The sequence below is a fragment of the Dendrobates tinctorius genome, unplaced genomic scaffold, assembly GCF_039654945.1.
Source record: "Dendrobates tinctorius isolate UK_male_01 unplaced genomic scaffold, ASM3965494v1 ptg000432c, whole genome shotgun sequence".
NCBI lineage: Eukaryota > Metazoa > Chordata > Amphibia > Anura > Dendrobatidae > Dendrobates > Dendrobates tinctorius.
Genome location: NW_027362095.1, coordinates 1,250,099 through 1,274,315, shown reverse-complemented (window position 1 = coordinate 1,274,315; position 24,217 = coordinate 1,250,099).

The following is a 24,217-nucleotide window of genomic DNA, read 5'->3' as shown; positions in this document are numbered from 1 at the left end:
GCGGATGTTGGATAAAGAACCTCGACTAACATCCAAACAAGTTCAAGCTGCCCTGCAGTCCGAGGGTACAACAGTGTCAACCCGTACTATTCGTCGGCGTCTGAATGAAAAGGGTCTGTATGGTAGGAGACCCAGGAAGACCCCACTTCTTACCCCAAGACATAAAAAAGCCAGGCTGGAGTTTGCCAAAACTTACCTGAAAAAGCCTAAAACGTTTCGGAAGAATGTTCTCTGGTCAGATGAGACAAAAGTAGAGCTTTTTGGGCAAAGGCATCAACATAGAGTTTACATAAGAAAAAAAGGCATTCAAAGAAAAAAACACGGTCCCTACAGTCAAACATGGCGGAGGTTCCCTGATGTTTTGGGGTTGCTTTGCTGCCTCTGGCACTGGACTGCTTGACCGTGTGCATGGCATTATGAAGTCGGAAGACTACCAACAAATTTTGCAGCATAATGTAGGGCCCAGTGTGAGAATGCTGGGTCTCCCTCAAAGGTCATGGGTCTTCCAGTAGGACAATGACCCAAAACACACTTCAAAAAGCGCAAGAAAATGGTTTGAGAGAAAGCACTGGAGACTTCTAAGGTGGCCAGCAATGAGTCCAGACCTGAATCCCATAGAACACCTGTGAAGAGATCTAAAAATGGCAGTTTGGAGAAGGCACCCTTCAAATATCAGGGACCTGGAGCAGTTTGCCAAAGAAGAATGGTCTAAAATTCCAGCAGAGCATTGTAAGAAACTCATTGATGGTTACCGGAAGCGGTTGGTCGCAGTTATTTTGGCTAAAGATTGTGCAATCAAGTATTAGGCTGTGGGTGCCAATACTTTTGTCTGGCCCATTTTTGGAGTTTTGTGTGAAATGATCAATGTTTTGCTTTTTGCTTCATTCTCTTTTGTGTTTTTTCATTTAAGACAAATTAAATGAAGATAATAATACCAAAGAATTTGTGTTTGCAATCATTTTCAGGAAGAAACTGAGTATTATCTGACAGAAGTGCAGGGGTGTCAATACTTTTGGCCACAACTGTATTAGCACAAAGGACTGTAAGCTGCACCACAGTGTTAGCCCAAATAATTTAGATTATGAAATGTGACCTGATTTTGAAATGTACTGTGGTGCGTGCACCACAGCATTGACACAAAGTGTTGATGTGCTGAAATGTGGCCTGGTGACTGCACTACAGTATTAGCACAAACTACTTAGATTAAGAAATGTGGCATGGTGCCTGTACCACAGTATTAGCATTAGTGACTTAGATTATGAAATGTACTGTGGTGCCTGCCCCACAGTATTAGCACAAACAATTAGATTAGGAAATGTGGCCTCCTGCCTGCACCACAATATTAGCTCAAATGTGCTACATGCTTGAAGGTCAATTACACACAGGATCCTATCTATCTGAACTAGCTGAGAATAAACCACCTGTTTAACTATCTGACTGCTTGCAGCAGCAGGTGCAAACTCTCTGCGCTGTTATACAGACAAGAATGGAGCCAAACAACATGTTATATATAGAGGGACACGTGACTTCAGTAGCATATGACAGAAGCCCTTGCGTCTAGATGTTGTGTATAGTTTTTGTGCCCTGATTTATTCTCCACCCATTAAGTTTAAAAAAATAAATTACAGTCCATTGCTACTCCCCCTTTCCCATCACTACTCACCCTCTCACCTCATCAAACACATCCCCCTCGTTCATTACATAGCACATGGACCTAGGTTGGAATAGTGGTATTGTAAACACTAGTAACAGCACCAACAGATAGCATAGTCAGGAATAGCCAAGGAGTCGGTACACAGGAGCAGCAATGTAGTTAAGGGAACAACAGGTAGCATAGTCATGAATAGCCAAGGGTTCAGTACACAGGAGCAGCAGTATAATCTTGGAATGAAGGAGCAGGTGAAAGGAAGCTTGACTAAAGGCTCGTAGCTCAATAATATCACAAGGAAGGAAGTGCAATGCCAAGTTTAAGTAGGGTGTTCAATCAAGGTGGAACCAATCAGAAACTCAGGGTGGAGACAATCAGGAGCAACAGAGGTACTAGTGTCTGAGTTAGGAAGGAACTGTCCAGCGAGCTGATTGGCTCACAGGGAAGAGCTGCTGCCTGGTGCACAAGAGCTGCTGGGTTTGAGTCCTGTCAGCACCACTATCCTAGCCAAAAGCATTAGTATACATGCAATCATTTACTGAACTGTGCCCAAGTTATGCCAACTTTGAGGGAAAATGCTCAGGAATCCAAATGTGCTACATTTGTGCCGAATTTGAGATTGTCAAATGTTTCTGAACAAGTTAGCTCATCTCTAGTAAATATAGAGGACAAGAGAGAAAAGAGTTCTCTGCCGAGGGTTCCATCTAAATCAAGTATTTCAGAGATTTACACGAAAACTCCAATGTAAGTGCTCAGCGTAGAGTGCAAGATAAATGTAAGCTGAGCTTTACTGCAATATTTTGAGGCAGAATGAACAAACCAACAGCAGGTGAAGAAATGGCTTTATTTACTTTTTAAGCCATTCCTCATGTGGGATAAGTGATTAGGTGACTTAATTCTTCAGGTCGGTGCAATTACAGTGATGCCAGATTTATATTGTGTTTTTATGTTTGGCTGATGTCACACACTAAAAGAGGTGTTTTTTGCAAAAACAAGTTTTTGCATTGCCTTATTTCAAGATCTGTAGTTTTCAAGTTTTCAGCCAACAGAGTCATGTGATGGCTTGTTTTTTGCGGCATGAGTTGATGTTTTTACTGTTACCATTTTTGGGCACATGACATTTTTTGATCACTTTCTATTCCAATATTTGGGAGGCAGAATGAGAAAACACCAGCAATTCAGGAATTGTTTTTTTTTGGTGGGGGCGGATTATGCCATTCCACATGTGGTAAAATTGATGACAGCTTTACTCTTCAGGTGAGTGCAATTACAGCGATACTCCACTTATATAGCTTTTTTTATGTTTTGGCGCTTTTACCCAAAGAAACTTTTTCTATAGAAAAAATAGTTTTGCATCCCTCTATTCTGAGAGCTGTAACTTTTATACTTTTCTGTTGATTGAGCTGTATGATGGCTTCTTTTGTGCGGGACAAGATGACATTTTCAGCAATACCATTTTTGTTTACATTTGTTTAGATCTTTATTATTATTTTGTGATTAAAAAAAATATTTTTACAATTTTTTAACTTTTTTTTTTACTAAGTTCCTCCCATGGTACTTTCACTTTCTGCTGTCTGTCACAGTTCTAAAGCATTGCACTGCATACACCTTGGTTAACCACTGCTTATAGCAACCCCGTGGCCTTGTCCACTACCGAGAATCAACAGGAGCTTGAAGCAATCTCCCCGCTGTTGTTCCTTTCTGTAGACCCCATGGGAGTAACAGATAGGTGTTGACACCTCTGGCCGAGGCTGGTGGCCACATGTTCTCCTCTCACCTCTGATCTAATCTTCGAGACTGCAATTGTGAATCAATTGTTGGGGTTTTCCACTGTTTAGGCACATCCGAGGCTCCACAAACGCGACATGACACCTACAGACCGTTCCATCAAAATCTGTGTTCCAAAACGTCACTCCTTCCTTTCTGAGCCCTTCTGTGCTCCCAAACAGTAGTTTTTAACCACATATGGGGTATTTGCATACTCAGAAGAAATTTCACAACAAATTTTGGGGTCCTTTTTCTCTTGTTAACTTGTGAAAATAAAAAATGTTGGACCAAAAGAAAGTTTTTGTGGGAAAAATATGATTTTTTTATTTTCACGATTCTACGTTATCAACTTCTGTGAAGTACCTGGGGGTTCAAGATGCTCAGCACAGATCTAGATAAGTTCTCTGAAAGGTCTAGTTTCCAAAATGGTGTCACTTTTGTGGGGTTTCCACTGTTTAGGCACATCAGGGGCTCTCCAAAAACGACATGGTGTCCACTAATTATTCCATCAAATTTTGCATTCAAAAAGTTAAATGGCGCCCCTTCCCTTCTGAGCCCTGCCGTGTGCCCAAAAAGTGGTTTTCTTCCACATAATGGGTATCGGCGTATTCAGGAGAAATTTAACAACAAATTTTATTGAACAATTGCATCACCCACTAGGGCCATGGGTTACTCGGTCCGGGCCAGACAGTTCTCCCGGGGGTTGTCACGGCAGCAGGGACCCAGTCCGTGGCCCTGGGCGTACAATAAAATATTGAGAAAAAGTTTATAGGGGATTTAACGTGACGCCACTTGTGGTGTTCGGCAATGGATGGCTAACGCTGCTTAAGGAGTCCACTGGGGCCGATGGTCACGCAGCTAGGATAGTTCTGCTCCCCACAGGTGGAGCGGGGCCCCAGGGCTACCGGTACTGTTGTTATAAGGGATCATTGACATTGAGGTGCAGGACTGTGGGAGTGAGGAATGATTCAAGACTCAGGGGTTGTGGTTTCCTTTACCTTTACTTGATGGTTCGAGGTGCAGACCAGAGCACTGATAACAGATGGTAATGGAGATCTGGGCAGCCTGGAAGTAATTTAGGATCCACTAAGACAGATGGGTTTGGAGGCCTTCCTATTGCACTGTCCTCTGAGGTCCTTGCTGCCTAAAGCTATGCTTGGGCCTCTGTTCCTTCTTGTCCAGGCTCTCGGGTGCTGCTGTGCCGACAGGTGTTTGATGGGGCCAGGAGACGTGCAGTCCCCTGCCCTCCAGATTTAGTTGCTGGGACTTTTGTACCCGCGCAGCCACGGACTCCGGTGTCTGGTTTCTAGCACTCAGCTCTGGGGTGAGCTTGGTTACAGCTCCACTCCCCAGGTTCTCCTTGACTTCCCTCTTCCTCCTTCACTGCTATCTCTCTGACTCAGACTGCCTAACCCCACTTCCATGCCATAACTTATAGGGAAGCTCCCCTGAAATGAGGTGTTAGAGCTCCCCCTTCTGGCCTGGAGTCAGGAAAAGTGTTGGATGCCGGTGTTACCTGGTAAGGGGACCCCTCCTTGCTTCCAGGCATGATATCACCCCCTGTGAGGGAGGCAATGCCACTGTGGCAACCAGAGTCCTGGGGTGCCAAATTCCCCTCTTGTTAAATTCAGTACTCCCCAACTGTGGAACTATAGCATATTAACAAGTGAGCAATCATAACTATTTACAAGATTTAAAAAATAAAAATTACAAAAACCAAAGCTCCAAAATAGTCCTGGTGATAACTAATCTTTGTATCATTGTCCATGGTTCACTCCTGAGCCAGTTGAGTAACTATATACAAGTATTGTCCTAGTCACGAGTCCAGAGACCCAATCGTTCATTAAGTCAAGTAAAGTAGGATTGCTCAAGAGTTCTTACAGAGTCTCTGTAGGCTCATATGCTTGACGGTTACATATTTACATTACATATTTACACAATCTACTTACATGCGGAACCTTATGGGGGTTTGATATTGGGTACTACGGCTAGACCTTCATAGCACTGGTATTGCTAGTGAGTGATCTAACCGGATACACTGTGCTTGCTACCACTGGTCTAGTGTGTTCTCTATTGGCTACGCTACGGGTGACTCTACGTAGCACGAGTATACCTGATTTTCTATGACCACTGATGCTCACTGTGGGCATGACAGATTTGCCGCTGGCAGGGGTTAAATTTTCTTGCTCCACTGCTGGTGTGGCATCTGCTGCTTGAGCCCGCTGGTCTTCAGGCTGGTCTTTAGTTGTATCCCTTTCTGGCGCTACTAGCTGGGGAACGGTCAAGATGGGCACAACTATGGCCTGGTTTACCCTTGTCCAATTTGTAGGGAACTCGCCGAGTTCAGTGCTGACCTTTTCCTACACCTCTTCCACGGGCTGAGGAATGTCTTGGTCTTCAATCCTTTCCTTTAGTTGGTCAGGGCACGTTTAAGATGATCCCTTGACACTGCCGCTGAGGTTTCTCCTCCACCTTTACTGATGAGGCACACCTTGGTGTTATCAAAGTCTGAAGGTAAAATGGTGTATGGCACAGCCTCCCACTGATTGTCTAGTTTTTTAACTTGTTTTTTTTCCTTCTGAGTACCTGTTCTCCAGGTGACAAGGGAACTGCAAGGGCATGCTTATTATAATTTCTTTCCTGCCTCTGTCTTGCCTGGGACCAGTGCATTCTTGCACTTTGCGGTATTGTTGCTGCCACTCCATATCCCAGTCTGCATCGGGTGATGTCGTCTCAGGTGTTAAAACTCCCATATCCAAGTCAATGGGTAACTTGCCAGGTCTTGCCCTCATTAGGTAGGCCGTGGTCCAGTTGGTGGAGTTTACAGGGATATGATTGTATAGATCCATCAAATCTGGCAACTTCAATAGCCACAGGTTTTGCTCTTCTAGAGGCAAGGTCTTCAACAGGTCAATTACCACCTTGTTCATCTTCTCGCACATGCAATTTGTCTGTGGATGGTACGGCGTCGTCCTGATTTTCTTGCAGCCATACAGGTTACAGAACTTCTGGAACACTTCTGCCTCAAAGGCTGGGCCTTGGTCGGTGAGCACTTGTTCAGGGTAACCGTGCGGTCGAGAAGTATTCTTGAAACGCTTTGGCTGCTGTCTTCACTGTTTGGTCTTTGAGAGGCACGACTACCAAGAACCTCGAGTAATGGTCAACGATGGTCAGAGCGTAGGTGCAGCCATTCCTACTCAGAGTCAACTTCACATGATCCAAAGCTATCAGTTCAAGTGGCTGCTTCGTGATGATTGGCTGTAATGGGTCTCCCTGGCTGCTATGGTCTTTCCTGCTCAGGTTGCATGGGCCACATTCTCTGCACACAGCTTGCCCTTTTCCTTCTACAACTGCTGTGCTTCCTGTGGAGTATCTGGACCAGGGTGTGAGTCAGCCTGTGTCAGCAACTCCTTTAATAGGTGGACTGCCAGGTTGCTATCCTGTGTCTCTGCCCACTCATGGCGGGGCAGTGGGTTAAACGTGGCCTCTTGCACGATGTATCGCTTGTTCCTCATACCCTGGGAGCACTTGGCCGCACCGGGATGCTGGAAGGCTGGTAACTCGATTTCTTCGAGTTCTTCTGGGTCTTCTCCCCCTTCTGGTAAATTGGGCATCCTGGATATAGTATCAGCATTAGTGTTCTTATGCCCCGCTTGGTACTTGATGATAAACTCGTAGTTGGACAGCCGGGCCATCCATTGCTGCTCCAGTGCAGCCAGCTTTGCCGTTTCAAGGTGGGTTAGCAGATTATTGTCCGTATAAATGGTAAACTTTGCTGAAGCCAGGTAGTGCTTGAAGCGCTCCGTTACCACCCAGACTATGGCGTGGAAGTCCAATTTAAAGGAACTGCAGTTGTTGGGGTTCCTTTCAGTGGGACAAAGCTTCCTACTGGTGTAGACAATCATTCTCTCTCTCTGCCTTTCTGCATTTGTGACAGCACTGCTCCCAATCCCACGTTGCTAGCGTCAGTCTAAAGTACAAATGGTTAGTTATAGTCAGGATAGGCCAGGACTTCATCTCCCATGAGAGCCAATTTCAATCGGGTCAAGCATTCTTCTATCCTGTTGTTTCACTCGAACAGAGGACTCTTATTCTTGGCCTTTTGGGTTGGCCCACTAGTAGGTCTTGCAGGGGTGTGGCTATTTTGGTGAAGCCCTTGATGAATCTCCGGTAGTAGCCCACCAACCCAAGAAACTGATGCACTTCATGAAAGAAATGGCTAGAGCCGAGCCTCCCACCCTCCCAATACGAGGCGTGGGCGGAGGCCAACATGACGGGGGGGTGGTAAGGTTTGGTGGGGGAGTGCCTTTTAATAAGGTGGGCGTCATGGGTATATAAGGGAACGTTGGGGACGTCCCTCCTTTACATTTCCCGCTCTTCCAATGAAAAAGCAGTCCCGCCCTCCCTCCCTGTACTTTGTTGAAAGTGGAAGGTCAAGCTATTTTGGGTCACGGCGATTCTGAGGGGGGGGGGGGGGGAGTCCTTGGAGTTGGTTGGAAGTTGGTTTTGGAGACTCAGTGTATAGGGTCTCCTCCGTTCAAAGGTGTGTTGGTGGTGATCTGGTGAAAGGTGTATGGGGAGTTTCCGACTGAAGTGGGCGGATCCCCAAGTAGCTTAGTGGACAATATAACTTGGTGTGTTGGTGCTCCTGAGCTTGTGGGGTAACGGCTGGGAGCAATATGATGGGTTTTGTTCACAGCATTTCGGGCTACTTCACCTAGATCTTGTGGCTTCAAGGACTCCTCCTCAGTATTCAAGTTATTGTATTTATGTCATTCATAGTATGTTGTTATTGTTTGTTGACTTAATAAAAGGCTGCTGTGGCCTTACAATTCCAAAGAAATTACCTGTCTCAGTGTCTTGGTGATCGGCGTAGCGGGTTTTACTTATGTGGGGGGTGGCCGGGGATGCCGAGATACTCTCGTCTCCCCGCAAGCAAACAACTTGACAATACCAACGTCATGGTGCTGGGTCTTTGCCAATCCTGGATAACGGCGAATTTGTCAGGGTCTGGTGCCACACCTTCCGCGCTTACCATATGGCCTAAATACTGCACTTTGGGCTTCAAAAGGTGACATTTGGACAGCTTTACTTTCAAGCCAAAGTTGGACAGGGCTTCGAACACCTCGGCCAGGTGCTTAAAGTGGTCATCATAGTTTTGGAAAAGACGATGATGCCATCCAGGTACAGCAGAACGGTTTCAAAGTTTTTATGTCATAGGCAGCATTCCATTAACCACTGAAACATCTCCTGTGCACTACAGAGCCCAAATGGCATGTAGTTAAACTCGCAGAGGCCCATTGGGGCCGTAAACACTGTCTTCTCTCTGTCTGCTTCTGCCACGGGAACCTGCCAATACCCACTGGTGAGATCTAAAATAGAGAAATAGTTAGCAGTAGAGTTGAGCCAAACAGGTCGAAAAATTTCAAAAGTCGCCGACTTTTGGCCAAGTCGGGTTTCATGAAACGAAACCCGACCCTAGGATGAGGTCTGCCATGAGGTCGGCGACTTAAGCGCCAAAGTCGCGTTTCAAAAGTTTGTTTGCGCTCTTTTTCAGCCAATCAGGATCCACGGACACTGTGGGCAACGTGATGACATAGGCAGGGGTCACCACCATCTTTCAGAAGGGCATGCAAGTGATTGGCTTGCTTTGGTGGGCATCACAGGGGGTATAAAAGGGTGTGCATGCCGACCACCATGTTACTCATGCTGATCTCAGAATAGGGAGAGCTGCTGCTGATGATTTTGTAGGGAGAGCGTTAGGCAGGGAAGAAGACACCAAAAACTGCTTCTGCTGCTAGCGATTTTGCCTGTACAACACACCAGTCACTGTGTGTGCAGTGCAAGTGGAGGCTATATTTTTCTGGATCAGCGGTGTTGGTTGTTAGGCTGCCTTCTAAGGCTTCCTGATGGCTGCATTGCTGTTTACCCACTGCTCTGCAAACTGCTTTTTTAAAAGCAATCCCAATTTTTTTTTTGTCCTGGTGAGGTACTGAGCGTGCATTTTTTCACACCATACAGCGGTGCACACTCCTCACACAGTACCGTGTAACGGCTGTTATCACAGCCACAGTGAAGCTATCTGTGTGTTACTCTGTAAGAATAAGTCGAGGACATGTTCCGTTCTTACAGACCTGCACCTTCTAGTTTTGTCTAGCTTTCAAACAGTTAAATATATTTGCTGTTTGATCACATTCAAAACTATAGAGAGACAGCGTCTGTCAGTCCGTATACTTAAAAAACACGGAGCTTGACAATTTTACGTACACCGGACAGCCGTGTACGTGCACGCTCCTCTCTCAGTACCGTGTAACGGCTGTTATCACGGCCACAGTGAAGCTATCTGTGTGTCGCTCTGTAAGGATAAGTCGAGGACATGTTCCGTTCTTACAGACCTGCACCTTCTAGTTTTGTCTAGTTTTCAAACAGTTAAATATATTTGCTGTTTGATCACATTCAAAACTGTAGAGCGACAGCGTGTGTCGGTCCGTATACTTAAAAAACATGGAGCTTGACAATTTTACGTACACCGTACAGCCGTGTACGTGCACGCTCCTCTCTCAGTACCACGTAACGGCTGTTATCACGGCCACAGCGAAGCTATCTGTGTGTCGCTCTGTAAGGATAAGTCGAGGACTTGTTCCGTTCTTACAGACCTACACTCTAGGGAGATTCCTATTCTGCCCAATTCTATATACACCTTGTAGTTTGTCATACACTAGCCAATTTCTGCCTGTGACATAGCGCTGTGATATTCACTGGGCCTCACACAATCCAAAAGTGTCCAGTGTCCACAAGTGTGTGCTGAAATTCAAAATCTCTGCTATCCTCTAGTCACATTTTTCACACCTGCGACATCAAGCCTGTGACATAGCGCTGTGATATTCAGTGGGCCTCACACAATCCAAAAGTGTCCAGTGTCCACAAGTGTGTGCAGAAATACAAAATCTCCGTTATCCTCTAGTGACATTTTTCACACCTGCGACATCGAGCCTGTGACATAGTGCTGTGATATTCAGTGGGCCTCACACAATCCAAAAGTGTCCAGTGTCCACAAGTGTGTGCAGAAATACAAAATCTCCGTTATCCTCTAGTGACATTTTTCACACCTGCGACATCGAGCCTGTGACATAGCGCTGTGATATTCAGTGGGCCTCACACAATCCAAAAGTGTCCAGTGTCCACAAGTGTGTGCAGAAATTCAAAATCTCAGTTATCCTCTAGTGACATTTTTCACACCTGCGACATCCAGCCTGTGACATAGCGCTGTGATATTCAGTGGGCCTCACACAATCCAAAAGTGTCCAGTGTCCACAAGTGTGTGCAGAAATACAAAATCTCCGTTATCCTCTAGTGACATTTTTCACACCTGCGACATCGAGCCTGTGACATAGCGCTGTGATATTCAGTGGGCCTCACACAATCCAAAAGTGTCCAGTGTCCACAAGAGTGTGAAGAAATTTAAAATCTCCCCTGTCCTATAGACACCTTGTACCTTGTTTTACATTACTATATAGCTTGTTGGATTTTGTCTACATTTCTGCCAAAAATGAGGAAGGCTGGTGGAAGAGGCCGTAGAATTGGGCGGGGGTTGGCAGCTGGTAATGATGGTGTTGGTGGTGGATCTGATGGTAGTGGCAAAAGCAAAATAGGACCGAATGCAGGAGGTGTTGAGCCTGCATCATCGTCTGGGTCCACAAGGCCTCGAAGGCTTACTTTTCTAGGAGTTGGCAAACCGCTTTTAAAGCCAGAGCTTCAGGAAAAAGTTTTGTCTTACATTGCTGACTCAGTCTCCAGCTCTATCGCCTCCTCTTCTGAAGTAGTAAAAAAGCATTGAGTCGTCATTGAAGGCTCATGTTCATGAACCACACCTTTCCTCGTGTCCTTCACCCCAACCAAGATTGAAGGATGACGCAGGCCATACAACTGATTACTCCATGGAGCTGTTTTCACATACCATGACTGGGTTATCAAGTGAAATGGTGAATTACCCAGGCCAAGATGAATCTGACATGGAGTGCACTGATGCACAGCCACTGATAGATGATTCTGCTGGTACATTCAGTCAGAGCACTACATTGTCCTCGCAGTGTAATGAGCCAGATTCTGACCCTGATGAGACTCAGGTGCCCCTTCCCGCACACTATACCACCATACACGGTGACACAGAGGAAGGTGCACATGACAATGAAGAGGAGGTGATGGATGACCCAGTTGTTGACCCAGATTGGCATCCATTGGGGGAAGAGGGTGCTGCTTCCAATAGCTCAGATGAGGAGGAGGAGCATCCACAGCAGACATCGACATCGCAACAGCTGTTATCTGGCAGGCCCGGAGCACTCCAAAGACAGGTTCCAAAAATCAAAAGAGTTGCTGGACAGCTTGTCCAGAGGGTCAAAATATCACAGCGTGCTAGGCCGCAAAATGTCTGCCAAAGTAGGAAGAGTGCAGTGTGGCACTTTTTTGAACAAAATCCTCATGATCAGGCCAAGGTTATCTGTAAGAAGTGCGCAAAGACCTTTAGCCGAGGGAAAAATCTGAAAAATTTGAATACCAGTTGCATGCTTAGACATTTAACCAGCAAGCACTTGCAAGCATGGACACAACACCAAACCTCAAGTACCACATGTGCAACTGATCACAACGAAGGTAGTCAGCAACGCTACATTGTTTCCCCCACTGTAAGCCCACCGGTTAGCACAGCAGCAAATGTTGAGGTGTTGTTGCAAGGCCACAGCAGTCAGGGAATCCCACTGTTATATCAACGAAAGACTGATTCTAGGCCATCAGAAAGAACACCAACTCCATCACCATCATCAACCCTCTCTCAGTCCACCCTGTCCACCGCTACTTCCACCATATGCAGCTCTCAAGTCCAGCTCACCCTCCCAGACACTATGAGTAGGTCAAGAAAGTACTCAGTCTCTCATCCGCATACACTGGGTTTGAACGCCCACATTGCCAAACTAATCTCGTTAGAGATGATGCCCTATCGGTTGGTGGAAAGCGCAGCTTTCCGCGAACTCATGGCCTATGCAGTACCACGCTATGACCTACCCAGTCGCCACTTCTTCTCTCGCAAAGCCATCCCAGCCCTCCACCATCATGTGAAAGACCGCATTGTCCATGCACTCAAGCAGTCAGTGAGTGGAAAGGTGCACCTCACAACTGATGCATGGTCCAGTCGGCATGGCCATGGCCGTTACGTGTCCATCACTGCGCACTGGGTTAATGTGGTGGATGCAGGGTCCACAGGGGACAGCGGTGGTGGGACAGTGCTGCCTAGCCCACGGTATAGGAAACAGTTGGCTGTAGGCGTTCGACCCTCCTCCTCCTCCTCCAGAAGCGAAAGCTCGTCCACAGAGCGCAGTCGTACGAGCACTCCATCTGCAGCTGCCACTGTTGCACACGAGGTGTCCCCCTATCGAGCAGCTAGTGGAAAGCATCAGCAGGCTGTGTTGCAGATGATGTGTTTGGGCGACAGACACACCGCGGAGGTGCTGGCCGAGTACTTTCAGCGACAAACTGAGTCATGGCTGGGCAGTATATATCTTGAGGCAGGCAAGGTAGTTAGTGATAACGGCCGTAATTTTGTGGCAGCCATAACCCTTTCAAAACTCAGCCACATACCTTGCTAGGCTCACACCTTGAACCTGGTGGTGCAGTGCTTCCTCAATAATTATCCGGAGTTGACAGCCCTGCTCCAGAAGGTGCGAAGACTGTGCGCGCACATCCGCCGGTCGCCTGTACACTCCATTCATATGCAGAAGCTGCAGCGATTGCTCCACCTTCCCAACCACCGCCTCATTATCGACATTGCAACAAGGTGGAACTCCACCCTGCACATGGTTGAGCGGCTGTGCGAGCAGAGGCAGGCCATAATGCATTTGTGGTAGGATACACTGTCAGGCACTTTGAGAGAAGACATGGAGTTGACAGGTGTGCAGTGGTCGAAGCTGAAAGACCTCTGTTAAATCCTTCAGTGTTTTGAGGAATGCACACGGCTGGTAAGCGCAGACGACACCATCCTAAGCATGAGCATCCCACTTATGCGTCTGCTCATGCAAACTTTGACGCACCTTAAGGAGCAGGCGTCTGCAGCCAATGTTGACATGGAGGAAGAGGTGGAGGGAATCCTTGATGACATTCAGCCATTGTCTGCTCAAGGACCTCTTCTGGACGAGGTGGAGGAAGAAGAGGAGGAGGATGATGATGGGGATTACTTAGGGGAGGAGGATGCATCTCGTGGGGCAAGTGAAAATGTTGGCGTGGCAAGGTCTGGTACAGGGTTTGAGCGTGACAGGAGGGATGTGGATTTGCCAGAAAGTGCTCCTCCACCCAGCACTCGCAGTGCATCATTGACACCGGGAACATTGGCACACATGTCAATTTATGCCTTGCAGATCCTAAAAAGGGACCCACGCATTGCCAAAATGATGAACGATGACGACTACTGGTTGGCCAGCATCCTGGATCCACGCTATAAAGGCAAATTACAAAACATCATGCCACAGGAGAACCTTGACCTAATATTGGCTACTAAACAAGCAACTCTGGTTAACCGGTTGGTTGAGGCATTCCCAGCACACAGCAGCGGTGATGGTTCTCACACAAGCCGTACGGGACAGGGGCAGCTTGGCAGAGGTGTTCGTGGTGCACACAGCAGAAGTGGCGTTGGAGACAGGGGTTTCATGACAATGTTGTGGACTGATTTTTCACGGACCGCTCACACAACTGGTAATACTGCATCGATGGAAAGTGACAGGAGACAGCAGTTGTCAACTATGGTTAACAACTACTTTTCCTCCCATATCGATGTTCTCCCGCACAGGTCATTCCCCTTTGACTATTGGGCCGCTAAACTGGACACCTGGCCTGAATTGGCACAATATGCCTTACAGGAGCTCGCTTGCCCAGCTGCAAGTGTGCTATCGGAAAGAGTCTTCAGTGCAGCTGGATCAATCCTGACAGAAAAAAGGACCCGTCTGTCAACCCAAAATGTGGATGATCTAACCTTCATTAAAATGAACCATGCATGGGTTTCCAAGGATTTTGTCCCACCTTCCCTTGATGACACATAGGTTGCCAGAAAAATGGCTTGCTTTGGTCCTCCTCCTATTCCGCGAACTTGACCTATTTTGCCTTTTGCAGCAGCTGAATGACCCACATCTACATATGCCACTTTGTAAACCTCCCTAAGTGGGCGGCCCCCCCATGGCTGGGGTCACCACCTAGCGCACAAAACTGTGCGAGTGCCATTGCCCTGGACAGGTGGGTAGGCCGACTCTTGGGCGGGGGCACTGGCATAGGGTCTCTCATAGTGCAGTCAAGTGTCTCTGACAGTGGTGGTGCACACCTGCCGTCAGACACACCGCCGTACTATGAGGGGCCCAGTACCAGTACCGACGCCCACGAGTGTGCCCCCCTTGCTTGGGCAGGGCCCCAGCATTTGCAGTGTTTACCTCTCCCTGCTCCTCCGCTGTGTAGTCTGGGCTGTCAAATCCTTCACTGGGACTGCCACTACAAATTGATTGAACTGAGAGATGATGGTTAAGATGTAGCTATGCCCTGTCCTGCTGGCCGGGCTCTAGCTCCAGATGATCAGTGGCTTCCATTTCTTATGGACGTCGACTCACAATTACATGCAGTGGTGGTTTACCATCAGCTTTCACAGTTTTCCTGCTCACAAACGTGTGACATTCCGGCGCACATTTCAAAATGTGCCCTCTCATGCCAATCAAATAGAATCGCCTACGGCCTGTGGCTTCTGTCTTTTGCACTCCAAAGTTACGTGACAGATCATGATAGCCAGTGAGCACCATGTTTACATCGCTCCCTGTTATAAAAATTAGATTGAGATGAGTAACAGTGATGGAATCAACGGAAGTGCGATACAGCAAGACTTTATTCACAAAAAAATGTTTTCACTGTCTCAACACACAAATTAATTGAGGGTCAGCATCACCTATGAGAATTGTGACGGAAGTTTTTCCCATGAATAATAATTCCTAGATTTTTGCAATCATTAGCCTTTATGTCACTAATTGTATGCATCTCATTTCCTATTGCGTAGAGGCTGGACTGTATTACTGAGACAGAAATATATATGAAGATTTAAAAATAACACCAAAAGTATATAGTTGTGTACGCCTCAAATGCATTTCCTTTTTTCCACTTTTTAGATTGCTGTGTAATCCATACTGAGAACACGGAGATTTTACATGTTTAAACTATGCTATATATACCTGCTATCCAGTGATAAAGTACCCTTTCTCAACTTTGTACAATCTGGTCAAATCCATACTGGGCCTGAGAACATCTTAGTCTGCCTCCTCATCTATAGACATATATTTTTAATGTGTAAACTAGGCTACATATATACGTGTTATCCGGTGAAACTGTACCCTTTATCAACTTTCTACAATGTTGTTGAATCCATACTGGGCCTGAGAACGGCTGCCGAGCTGTTAAGCAAGCTACAGCACCTGTGGTTTGGACACGTAATTTTTTCAGGAATGACGGTTAGGCCTAACTCCAGAATTGCGGTTGACCTGAACTTACTGGGAAATCATCGTTCGCGGGGAATAATCTGAATCCCAGATCCCCATCACTAACGGAGTTCAGCAGGTTATCTGCACCTGTAAGTGACAAAAGCTGGTCCTTTCAGTGTAGCGTGCATGCAGCCCCGGACATGTACTGGAATGCTAGACCTGTTATTGCTCGATCTCACGTGCCACAGCCTCGCGTATCCCTCTAGTAAGCTTGACGCGTACCGCGGGGCCATGCCGGAGTCTCGGTCGTTAACGGAATAAAGCTGAGAAATCGCTAGCACAACTACAAACGGACATACCACACCACACACAGAATCGACAAAGCTTGCGATCTGTCCATCTTTTCTGTAGCTTGTATGGTAGTGGTTTCCCGGGTGCAGTCCAATTAAGCCACAGGCTCCACTCCTGGTGGTGCCCTTTTGGACATTCCTTAAGGTTCAGCTTTGCAATCATACTGCCCCCGGAAACCAAAAACTTTGCCTTCAGGGACGCTGTTTGGAGGTTCGTGGGAATAACGCCGCCCGATCAGCAGTCGGCATATGGGTCGCCCTCTCAGGGCTGTGGGGTACTCGGTACTGGGCCGGTGTCAGTGGGATGTGTCACAGCAGCGGTGACCCGGTCGGTGGCCCTGGGCGCCCATGTAAATGGCGTGGTATAATGGTAAAGAGTTTATATAGATAGTTTGATGCCACCTGTGGTGTTCGGCAACATAGATGTTAGGCCGACGCTGCATGCAGATCCTCTGGGACTGATGGTGTTGTGCAGCAAAGATGGTGAAGCTCCTCACAGGTGGAGCTGGAGTCCCAGGGAAGTGTAGATGTAGTGATGGGGGAAAGGCACAGGCGGTGTAGGTGCTGGTACCCAGATGTAGCGATGCTGGAATAACTGTAGGACACCAGAGCGTGCAGTTCCAAAGCTTTACTCACAGTCTGCAGGTTACACAGATGCCTGCCTCCGTGCTGTGTCCTCCAGGTCAGGACCTCTGCCAACCTCCGGGACCAGAATGGAAAGCTCCCTTCCAACACTCTGCCAACATGTACCTTCCTGAACGTCTCCTTTCTAGCGCTTGTGGGGGAAGCACTCACAGGACCGTGGTTCACTGAAACGCCTCCTGTCTAACAGATGTTCCTCAGACTTTACTTGTATGGCAGACAGCTGTAGCCTTTTCCTTCTGCCTCGCACACGTCGATGCTGGGGCCTCCGAGCCTTAGTTGGGTACAGAGCATTTATAGATGCTACTTCCCCCGGTTTCTGCTGCAGGAACGTCAGTGTCCCTACAAACTCGGAGACCGGAATCCGGACCATGCGCTCCAGCTAGGAGTGAGCCTTAACTCTGCTCATCCTCCAGCTCCCCTTCTCACGTCCACACACTTCCCCTTCCCTGCACAGAGTGCCCTAACTTACCTCCTCCCGACCACAGAGAGCAGCTCCTCAGCAGTCAGGTTCAGAGGTCTCCCTGCTTGCCTGGAGTGGGAAATGTGTTGTGTGTTGGTTTCACTGCTAGAGAGACCCTTTGTTGCTCCCAAGCTTGACAACACACTCCCTAGGTGGAAGGCAATGCCACAGTGGCGACCGTACTCTTGGGGACGCCACAAGTGCACTGAGGCCCAGCCACTGCTGGATGATGCTACTGGTACATTGACCCAGACCACTACATTCCCCTCGCACTCTACACAGCCAGAATCTGACCCAGAGGAAACTCAGGTTCCCCTTCCCGCATACTATACCACCTTACACGGTGACAAAGAGGAAGGTGCAAATGAAAGTGCAGGTTCCTTGAGCAGGTGGGGGGGCATACTCATGGGCGATGGCACTGGCACAGGGCACCGCATAGTACGCAAAAGTGTCTCTGCCGGTGGGAGGGCCTAAACAGCCAAGTGCAGTGAGATGGAAGATGGGGACGACAAGGAGTTCAGAGTAGTGCAGGGATTCCCTAGCAAGGAGACTTATGTAATTGTTTTCAATGTTGGGACAGCAATTTTTGGGGAGCACTATACTCTGGTGAATGATATATGGGGCCCACCATACACTGGAGCATTCCAAAGGTGGACATCAGACACTGGAGCAGCATTTACAGGGCCCATTATACACTAGAGCAGTAGAAATGGGGCCCATTATATATGGAGCATTATTTGGGCCCATAAGACAGTGGAGCTTCATCCATTGGGACCAACATATACTGTAGCATTATGTGGAGCTCATCATATACGGTTTGAAACATTATATGGGAATAATGATTCCATATGGATAAATATATGGGCCTCATTACTCTGTATAGCGCACTAAGCGCTGGCCATAATACTGTATGGAGTTATATACTGTCCGTTTTTGGAGGTATTGGAGAATTTAAAATGGATATCAGTCATGAGTAGTGTTGAGCATTCCGATACCGCAAGTATCGGGTATCGGCCGATACTTGCTGTATCGGAATTCCGATAACGACTTCCGATATTTTTTCAATATCGGAAGTCGGCATCGGAATCGGAAGTTCAAAGTTGATTGACAGCCTGACGTCATCATGATGCGCGGTGTGTGCGCATCATGATGCGCCGTCATTTCGGGCCTTCCGGGGGTCTCTGCCGGCCTGCCGGGGGGCTGTGTGGACTGCCCGGGGTCTGTACCGGCCTGCCGGGGGGCTGTGCCGGCCTGCCGGTGGTCTGTGCACCCTGTGGGGGTCTGTACCGGCCTGCCGGGGGGCTGTGCCGGCCTGCCGGGGGGCTGTGCACCCTGTGGGGGTCTGTACCGGCCTGCCGGGGGGCTGTGCCGGCCTGCCGGGGGGCTGTGCTGATGTCCGGGGGTCTGTGCAAGCATCGTCCGATGGGACTACAAGTCCCATCTGGCGATGCCTGCTACCATGACAGTGATTGACACATTAGCCAATGATGGGACAGTAGTAGTCCCATCATCCGCATGTGTTAAAAAAAAAAAAATACTACATACATACTACATGCATGCTACATAAATACTACATGTAGTATGTATGTAGCATGCATGTAGTATGTATGTAGTATGTATGTAGTATATATGTAGTATGTATGTAGCATGTAGTATGTATGTAGCATGCATGTAGTATATATGTAGTATGTATGTAGCATGTAGTATGTATGTAGTATATATGTAGTATGCATGTAGCATGTAGTATGTATGTAGCATGCATGTAGTATGTATGTAGTATGTATGTGGTATGTATGTAGCATGTAGTATGTATGTAGTATGCATGTAGTATATATGTAGTATGTATGTAGCATGTAGTATGTATGTAGCATGCATGTAGTATATATGTAGTATGTATGTAGTATATATGTAGCATGTAGTATGTATGTAGCATGCATGTAGTATATATGTGTTATGTATGTAGTATGTATGTATATATGTGGTATGTATGTAGTATGTATGTGGTATGTATGTAGTATGTATGTAGCATGTAGTATTTATGTAGCATGCATGTAGTATGTATGTAGTATTTTTTTTTTTTTTTTAACATTCAACACATTAGCCGGATGATGGGACTACTACTGTCCCATCATTGGCTAATGTGTCAATCACTGTCATGGTAGCAGGCATCGCCCGATGGGACTTGTAGTCCCATCGGACGATGCCTGCACAGCCCCCCCGGCAGGCCGGCACAGCCCCCCGGCAGGCCGGCACAGCCCACCGGAGCCTGCACAGCCCCCCGGCAGGCCGGCACAGACCACCGGAGCCTGCACAGACCCCCTGGCAGGCCGGCACAGCCCCCCGAAAGGCCCGTACAGACCCCAGAGAGGCTGTACAAGGGAAAAACAGGATTTTTCTTATTCCGATACCGGAAGTCCCATAGACTTGAATGGGACTTCCGGTATCGGAATCGGCGATACCGATACTTTTTTTTTTAAGATCGGCCGATCCATTCCGATCCGATACTTTGAAGTATCGGACGGTATCGCTCAACTCTAGTCATGAGATGTAAGAAGTGAAGTATTTTTCATTGTACTATACTGCTATTTCTCTGCCGTATCGGAGCATCATGAGTTGTGGTATGTGTTAAAGGAGCGCTCTTTGGCCCTGGGCCCACGAAAACCTGGAGCCAGCCCTCCCCCCCACAACTGTAACCAAATAACCCCCATTTTTCAGTGCGTAACTAGTATTATGAAGTTAATTAAGGTTGACAAGCTTCAGTAACAAGAATTTATGCTTTTGGCATTCAAATGGGCACTGTTGGTGTGTTTCCTGTCCTCCTCTCACTGCCGACTTTAATTCTCCATTGACTTACATTGGGTTTCGTGTTTCGGGTTGACCCCGACTTTTCCCTATAGTCGGCCGATTTTGCTCGACCCGACTTTTGGAAAAGTCAGGTTTCATGAAACGAAACTTGACCCTAAAAAACCAAAAGTCACTCAACACTAGTTAGCAGACTTTAGTGCGGCTAATGATTCCTCAATTCTAGGTAATGGGTAAGCGTTCTTATGTGTAATGCGGTTAATCCGCCTGTAGTCAACACACATTCTCATGGTGCCATCTTTCTTTTTAACAAGGACTAATGGAGCTGCCCAGGGACTAAAACTATCTCTGATTACCCCAGCCTCCTTCATCTCCTGTAACATACCCTTGGCACATTGATAGTGCGCTGGGGGCACAGGCTGGTACCTCTCTTTAATGGGCGGATGATCTCCGGTGGGGATATGGTTTTAGTTCCCTTTTGCCTGCCCAAAGTCTAGAGGGTGTTTGCTGAGGACCCGCTCATATTCTCAAGCCACCCGGTAAGCCCCATGCATTTGGTGTGAAGGAGTGGAGTCAATGCCTGCGTGTAGCTTCTCACACCAATCCTCCAGCTGCCCCTCAGAGCCATTGTCCTCCACCTGGTCAGACGAAAGCAAGGGTTCCGCTGCCTCTATTGCACTGTTACTAACAGCGAACAGCTCAGCAAGGGTGGCATACCAGGGTAAATAGACCTCTTTCTCCCACAATTCAGAATGAGTGTCGGTACCCTCCCCTTGTGGACATCAACTACCCCTCTGGCTGTCAGGATGGTGGGCTGACTATCAGAGTACACAGGTTGTACAAGGCCTGGAAATCTTGACCTCTAAAGCCTGTTGCTAACTGACACCAAATTAACATTTCACTCCTAGGGGGTATTGCAGTGGGGAATGGATCACTCACACTGACACCGCCGACTTCTCCACCAGACAGCTCTACCTGTTGTCTCTGCATCAGGGCTCTGATCTCCTTTTACAGGACCCGCTGATGACTGGAGCTGGCGGTCTCGGCTACCTGTTGCAACAAAACAATAATTTCTCCAAGACAATTCACTATTACATTGGTGCCTAAAGTAATCATAGGATGGCATTCTCGTTGGTCAATATCAACTATAATCAAACCTTGCGACTGCAATTCTACTCTGCCAACCTTGATGGTCACCTCTTTATACCCCTCCTGAGGCAGGGGCTGACCTCTGCTGGCAAAGATGTCAAAGTATTCATTTGGGCTGCGAGTAATGTCTGAATCAGCCCAGTACCGTTTATATAGGATATATAGCATCGTTGTCACCTGGGAGCCGATGTCCAGTAAAGCATTCATACGGATGCCATCAATCACGACAGGCAGGACTGGCTGTCCTCCCACGTACTTGTCTCGCCAGCTTTGTGCCCCTGGATGTCTTACTCCTGGGGGTTGGCCCTCTGCCCCAGGGGTTGCTTGTTTAAATTACAGAATCTTGCGATGTACCCGCCTTGTTGCAGAGGCGACATATGGGCTTTCCGTCCTGGTAGTAACGATCGCTGTCTCTCCCTCTGGATGGTGGGATTCTCCTCTGCCATCGCTACGGGACATCATCTTGATTGGAGGCCAGCTGGATCTTCTCCTTTGGGGCCACTTGCATGGACTGCACAGTTTTAGTTAGTGCAGCCACACTTTTGGTCAGCTTCTTGACCTGGAGTCGTAGACATGCAGAGGAGTCATTATCTTGGGTCGGCACGTTGGCCTCAACGGGGGTCTGTTATGAATGGGTCACTGAGGAGGAAAACAAGACCAAGCCAAGTCACAGAAAACCAGAGAGGTTGGTAACTACGCGGATTGCAGACCCCTGATCCTAACCACACAACTAACAGCAGTCGTGGAGCGTAACTACGATGATTCTAGATGCCTCGTCACAGTCGGAGGACTAAATAAGCCTAAAGCATGAAAAGTGGAAATCTAAAACTGCCCCAGAGCAGACCCCAAAGGAATAGACAGCCCCCACACATGTATTGATGGTCAGACAAGATGAAAACGCGAACACAGGTAGGAAAATAGGCTGAGCAAGCGATGGGGCCCACACTAGCTAGAAAGGACAGGAAAGGAAAGATACTGTCTGCAATCATGCCAAAAAAACCTGCAAAAATGTCCAACACTTCTGATAGCAAAAAATACCCTGAAGTCACTAGACTTCTCCCACTATGTCAGCATATTCTGAGAACAGAGGAAAAAGAGGCCAATCTAATAAGGGACAAAAAGCAAACTGGCACATACTGTGACATTAAAGTGGAAATTCAGCACAGCCCCAGCCAGGGCTGGCTGACCACACAAAAAAGTGAATACACGAAACCAAATCAAATGTGAACATAAGCAAAGACAACTTAGCTTGAGAAGGCAGGAACTGAGCTGGAAACTAAGACCTCAGGAGGCAGGAAAAAATCACCAGCATGGGAATAGGGAGTTGGCTGTCTTAAATCCATTCTGAGACTTTGAGATGTCGAATCCTCTTCCTCATTATCAGGTGGCAGGTCTCTGTTAATTAGATCAGCTTCACTACCTCCTGCCACCACCAGAGGGAGCCCTGAAAGAGAACTCAAAACTCCTCTGTCAGCACAACCAGTTTCCTCACCAGAAACCAGAGGCAGACCAGAAAATGAGTTCACAACAGGGGTCTGGGGAAAGGATGCTGCCTCTTGCTGGTATGCAATTGCTGGGCACCTAGGGGGCGCTGTGTCACTAGAATTTGGTTCACGCAGCACCTAGATGACCCAATCTTTAAAGTGCGCAATGTCCAGGTCAGGGTTTTGTAGGGCCATTATGCGCAGCTGTGTCCTTTGGGTGTTAGGCAGGAGTCCCTCAATAAACTGCTTTGTTAGCAACCTATACTCATCTTGCACGCTGTCGGGGTCAACCTGCTATATGGCTCGTAGCGCCTCCTGAAGATTAAGGGCATAGTCCCATATATTGTCCTGCACCCTTTGTTTGCATCCAAAGAATCTTTTTTATTTCTGCTGCAATGCGTGTGTCAATGGTGTCCTTCAGCCTGGCCAAGATTTGCTTGACAGTTCTTTTATCAGTGTCCAACCAGGACTTTACTTCCCTCTGGGCTGCACCAGTTAACTGGCCAGTGAGGATGCTGACTTTTTGACTCTCAGACAGAGGGAACACTTCAAACAAACTACATAGTCTCTCCTTGAAATCACTCAGGTTGTGCGACTCCCCTGAGTACTGAGGTAACTAGGCCGCTCCGGTATGTATGGCATTGATAGTGGCATTATGGGAGCTACGACTGTGGCTGCCACTGGATCTCCACCCGGGTTGGATATTTTCTTCCCCCCTAGTGAACCTTAGCCAGGCTCTGGGTATCGTTACCACAGTAAGCGGCTGCCCCGAAGGCGGGATGGATTGAGCTCCTTCAGATTTCCAAGTCGGGGATTCCTGCTTTTCGCCTGCGGATGACAGAATGCGGCCCAAACTTTACTTTGCACCCGTTTTCGGGTTCCGCCCATGACGACACACCCCTCTCCTCCCGGGCACTGTGTGACACAGTAATGGTGGCGATTTTAAAGTTCAATAAAGTCTATGGCACACAGTACCCGGTAATGCCGGACTACGACATCCTGCTCATGACGCTAAGATTGCTTCGCCCACCAGGGCCGTGGGGTACTCGGTCTGGGCCAGACAGTTCTCCAGGAGGTTGTCACGGCACCAGGGACCTGGTCTGTGGCCCTGGGCGTGCAATAAAATAATGAGGAAAAGTTTATAGGGGATTTAACGTGACGCCACCTGTGGTGTTCGGCAATGGATGGCCGACGCTGCTTAAGGAGTCCACTGGGGCCGATGGTGATGCATTCAGGATGGTTCTGCTCACCCCAGGTGGAGAGGGGCTCCAGGGATACCGGTACTGTTCTTATAAGGGATCGCAGACGTTGGGGAGCAGGACTGAGGGAGTGAGGAATGACTCAAGACTCAGGGGTTGTGCTTTCCTTTACCTTTACTTGATGGTTAGAAGTGCAGACTGTAGCACTGATAACAGATGATA